Here is a 6,079-nt window from a genome sequence, read left to right on the forward strand (position 1 = left end):
TTAAACCAGTATAATTTTTATTGTTGTAGATGAATACAAGTTTTTACCATTCAAAGGCCTTCTTTATCTAACTGATACACAGTGTCTACTTTTGAATAAAACTATAATGGATACTTTATCAAATTATAATTTGACAGAACATTTAAGAAAAGATGGACCTTTCGATTGTTCCGAATGGTTTGATTCAAAAGCAAATTGCAAAGGAATTCGACTCAGATCATTAGATGGAAATCAAACCAGTTGCATTCCCGGATACTACGGAGCAGATTGCAAAAGTACTAAAAATCAAAATAATACTAAAATTCTTTAAATAATAGATATTATAATTTAATATCTCTCTAATGATTAGAGCATGGTTTTAAGTAAAACTTACTTATCATTTCTTTAATAATTTATTACATTTCTACAAAATTGCAATACTAGAAACTCACACAAAAATCATCATAACATTTTTGATATAAAGATGAATTTTAATATTTTAGCTAAAACTATGGTTGCACAGAAAATTAACGCCACAGAGCCAAATTATTCAAAAATGAAAATTCGACTCAATTCATTAGATATTATTGGAAGTTGGGCAGATTATATGACATTGCAATATCAGGTGAATGATGGAAGTTCATCTGGAAGTCCTTGGAAAAATATTGGAGATCCAGTGCCAATCTCAAAATATAACGAAACAAATATAAATGTACCTGATAAAATAGCAAGAGATAGTTTGAGTATCCATAATAATAAGAAGGAAATATTGTTAAGAGTTTTGCTGCTTCTGGATGGAAAAAATGAATACAATGATTATGTACAAGGGTCAAGTGTGGTAGTGACATGTGACAGTGCAGTTGGTGGTAGAGGTATTACGTGTTCAAAATTTGTTTAAATTTTAAAATATAACATATGAAAAACAATAAGATCATTAATGAAAATGTCAATTTTGACAAACATATTCGCGTCTAATTTTTGCTCTGTTTTTATATTATCATCGTTAATGGAAATGAAACCCTTTTTTCATTGTAATGGCTATAAAGCGAATAGCAGAAAATAATATATATATATATATTATATATATATATATATATATATATATATATATATATATATATACTGATGATAATAATTTATTATTTTGTCGGATGCATGTTATATATATATATATATATATATCTTGATATTGTATATTTATTTGATTATATATATATATATAATTTTTCGATATTAATATCTCGTTTTTTAGACCTTGAGTGGAGACAAAACATATTCTACTATTTTTTACTTTTTCTTATTAATTTTTATTTTTGTAATTTCGCACAGCTTGAAGAAGAGCAATCTCTGTATTTTTACCAAGATGTTCACCTAAAAAAGAATAACTATACATACATACATACATATACACACACACATATATATATATATATATATATATATATATATATATATATATATTACTAACATTAATTGATGATGGTTATTAATGTTAGTCAATAGTTTTTAAAAAAACATTGTCTTTGACAGAATAAACCTGATGATGGAACGTATCTAGTTCCGAAACGTCGTTATTAAACATCTTCAAAAAACAAAAAATTGTTTTTTATTATTGCATTTACTGCTCGGAAAAGAAACAATCAATATATTGAAAAAATCCAGGACTTATCTATTGAATATATATATATATATATATATATATATATATATATATTAACCAGTGTACATATAAAAAAAATAAATATATGCAAATAAATGTTACAGGAATTGTAACGGAACCGACAAAAAATGATGTAAGAATAGCAATGGTAAGTAAGTGATTAAATTAAAATGCAAAATAGATCTTAAAAATAATTTTTAAAATTGATTAATTCTTAAATCTCGAAACAGGATACTAAATTGTTAAGTTATTGTCCTTTGGATTATTATGATACCATTAAAATAAAAGGAGATACAAAGGAAAACATTGCTACTCGATTCAACAATACCGCATATATAATTAGAAATTTACAACCTTATACAAATTACACCATCGAATTCAGAGCAGGAACAAAGTACTTCACAAAAGATTTTATGACTCAAGAAGGAGGTAACTGTTTAACATTGACTATTAATTCATTTATTATAATAAATTTTATTGCAGATCTAATTCTAAATATTTTTCAGAACCTGGACCAGTTTTAAACCTGACTGCGTATTCTTTTGATGGTGACAAGTTGTCTTTACGATGGAGACCGCCTGTCAAAACTAGAGGAGCAACAATTGAAAAATATTCAATCACAATATTTGGTGCAAACGATAAAAATATAAGAACAACCACTGTATCTAAATCTGAGGCATCTTGTCCATTATGGGAAGGATATTTATGTTCGACAATAGAAAAACTGGATTCAAGCCTTAAAAAAGTTGAGGTAAATTTGTCACATTTATGAGAAATTATTAAAACACTCAAATATAATTTAATTTTGAGCTATTTTTTTACAGGTTCGTGCCGCGTCAAAACTTTATGAAGGCGATCCAACTGTGATAGATGATATAATCCTCGAACAAAAAAGTATGTTTTTTTGATTTAATTTTTACTTTTCAAAAGTATTTACAAATTTTAATACGAAATACAATTTAAAATATTTCAATCTTAATAGAATCTACTCGCAAAATATCATAATTTAAAAATACAACAGCCTTTGAACTTTTCAACTATATAATATTTTAATGGACAGTTTCAGACATTCTATTTATAATATGAATAGAATGTCTGAAACTGTCCATTGAAATATTTTATAGTTGAAAAGTTAAAGTGATGTTGTATTTTTAAATTATAATATTTCACGAGTAGATTCTATTAAAATAGAAATATTTAAGACAAACTGTATGCAATACAGTGCTCTAGATATTTAAATTTTGTATCTAGAATCCTGTATTGCACACAATTTTTTTTAAATATTTCTTTGGTATCTATTTCTTCTTAGGTATTTCTGAATTGAATATTTGTCAAATTACAACATTAAACTTATACTAGAATTTAAAAAAATCTTTCAAATTTTATTGAAGATTAGTCAAATTCTTACTAAAATTACTAGATTGAAAAAAAACTTCTAAATTATCTAAATATTTTATAATAATTAGATGAATGTATGACAAATGTTTTATACTGGATTTTACTGTTTGCAATACACACACACACACACATACATATATATATATATGTGTGTGTGTGTGTTTGTGTATATAATTTTTGTCATAATTTTAATGTTGAAATATGTGAGCCAAAATATTCAGGGCAAAATATTATTATATTTTTAATTTAAATTTTTGTCATAATTTTAATGTTGAAATATGTGAGTCAAAATGTTCAGGAAAAAATATTAATTTTCTTTTTAATTTAAAGATTCTTTAGTATTAGATATTCAGTATCTAATCAATAAGTTTAGTATCTACCTTTAGAAACGTATGCCAGATTAACAAAACTTTTAAATTGCCTACTAAATTAAAAATAATTAGATTCATGTAAGACAAATGAATGACAAATAAATTTTGTGACAGTTTTAATATTGAAATACGTCCAAACCTTTAGAGCAATATATTAATTATTAATTTCTAAAATTTAAACATTGTTTAGTATTTTTATACGTTTAGACATATTATCTTAAAAATAGTAAATTGGAATGTTTCTTATTAATTAACGACAATTCACAATAATACCACTGGACTATTTGTTGTTAATTTAAATAAAAAAAAAATCGGTCAACGAAATTGTAAAATTCTGAAAATTGTATTTGATGTATAGCCCTAAATATTCTATTATAAGAATAAGTAAGTAATTTCAATGTTTTTTAAAATGCAGAACACCTTTCTAGTCATAGTTTGAAAAAGTTTGAATTAAAAAATGGCATATGCCCAGTTATTTAAAATACTTAATTATTTTTGCATTTTTTTATAAACGTTTCGGATACTAATTCGACGTCTCTTCAGTTGACAAACACAAATTATTTGACAAGAAACTAATTCATACAAAATGAACAAAAAGCATATATAACAATAATTGTTAAAATGAATTATATTTTTAATATAAAAATTTAATTTAAAGTAATATCTAACCGACAACTATCTTGCAAGGATATAACTAAAATTTTCAATACATAGTTTTATATTAATACTAGCTGACTCGGCGAACTTTATTCCGCCTTAATGGCAATAAATAAGCAGTTTTTTTTAAATTGGAAAAAATACCAACAAAATATAAATTAACCAGAATTAATATATAACTATATACAATTTTATTACAAATTTTGATGTTATGTTAAAAAACTATTTAAAAAACGGGATAAAATGTGTCCTATGTCTTTCTTCTGGCTCTAAACTACCTCCCTGCCAATTTTCAGCTAAATCGGTTCAGCCGTTTGTGAGTTATAAGAGTAACTAACACAATATTTTTTTTATATATATAGATGTATTAAAATATTGTAAAAAATTGAACAATTTATTTAATATTTAACTTATTTTTTTAGAACCAAGTGCACCATTGAACTTGCATGTTGACCCAGATCATCATGACACAATAGTTTGGGAACATCCTTGGATTCCTGGTGGAAAAATTAACCAGTTCCGAATATCATGGACACTAAATTCATCTGAGCTACTCTTTACTCCTGGTAGTAATATACCAAATGAGAATTTTATAGTATCCAAAGATCAGAAACAATATACATTCAAGGTAACTTATCTCATCAATGCCTCATTGCCAACTTATTTAATTTTTTTTAAATATTTAGTTAAAAGAAATAGCTTTCGCCAGCACTTACAAAGTAAAAGTAAGAGCTTTCAATTCCCTTGAAGGAGATGAGACTGAAATTGAATTAAAGACGCCACTGCCAATCCCAGACTTCAATGGACAATTAGAAACGAAACGATTGGGTGCACATAGAATAGAAATTAATATTCCTCTCAATACGAGTAGTTTAGCAAATTCAACCAAGAACAGGTACAACAATAGTAATAATAGACAATGTTGTCCTGGAATGTTATTTGGATTACATTTTTCAGAGGTTACTATGTGGTCGTACGTGAACTCCAAAGTGAAAATGTTTCTGATGACAAAAAAAATTATCGGGATCAATATCAATCTAGATACAAAAAGATATTTGAAGAGGCCAAAGTTGATAATAAATCTAATGTTGTTGCATGGATAGCAAAACAAATAAATATTGTAAACTGTTCATTACATAACTTATATTGGATAGATTTTGGTAACAACTTTTCCCATTTACAGACAGGAAATACAAGGATAGATCATAAAGTGGTGATTGGCACAGGGATGAATGATAGTAGTGATTTTTACGATTTCGTGTTATCAGATGCAATAAACTACACAATAGCTTTAGTATTTTACAACTTTGATGGTAAAAATTACACATACAAGACTTTGTTCAATGAGAAAATTACTGAAATAGAACAAAGTTCTTTAGCTTCCTTATGGTTCCTCCTGCTTTTGCTGATTCCCATTTTGGCAGCTGCCATATTCATTGCGTAAGTAAGAAAAATATTTATATTATAAATTCCACACTTAAAAGAATTTTCTTGATAGTTGAAACTAGTGAATTTCCTTAAACAGTTAAAAATAGTAAATTGTTCATATAGAGGCAAGATAATTTTTCAATTACTATACAATATTAGTAACAATTAAAAGCTATATTAACAGAAGATAGGACTTAATATTAGTACGCTTTGCTTGAAAAAAAAAGTACAAAATTATCAGAAAAATTCAAAATACAATATAGAAAAATTTAATTTTCTCAAAAAAGTCTATTTTTTTTTCCAAAAAAATTAAAATTCACAAAAATCTCATTATTTTCAAAGTTTTCAAAAAATTTTAAAGGTTTTTTAAAAATTTTAATTTTCGGTACGGGAAGTTCCAGCAGTTTGACTTAAGGCACGATGCCATGCACCACTGGTTTTTGAAAATATAATAAACTATTTTTTTATATGAACAACTTTTACTTTTCTCATAATAAAAACAAATTTAAACACTAGAATCCTTCTACTAGTTGGTCACCATATATGCATGATTTATATAAATATTCGGTTTATACTCATATTTATA

The 6,079-nt window shown here is 25.6% G+C and overlaps 1 long non-coding RNA gene across 1 annotated transcript; it reads left to right on the top strand.

The window, feature by feature from the left end:
• The first annotated feature begins 4,814 nt into the window (after positions 1-4,814).
• LOC113389118 lies at positions 4,815-5,274 on the top strand. The gene is made up of 3 exons (XR_003368214.1): positions 4,815-4,960; positions 5,023-5,185; positions 5,249-5,274. It is a non-coding gene; the product is annotated as an uncharacterized LOC113389118 (long non-coding RNA).
• Positions 5,275-6,079: the final 805 nt, after the last annotated feature.

This window comes from Ctenocephalides felis, unplaced genomic scaffold (genome assembly GCF_003426905.1).
Source record: "Ctenocephalides felis isolate EL2017-DRISC unplaced genomic scaffold, ASM342690v1 CF-g0.4_SCAFFOLD_03573, whole genome shotgun sequence".
In the NCBI taxonomy this organism is placed as follows: domain Eukaryota; kingdom Metazoa; phylum Arthropoda; class Insecta; order Siphonaptera; family Pulicidae; genus Ctenocephalides; species Ctenocephalides felis.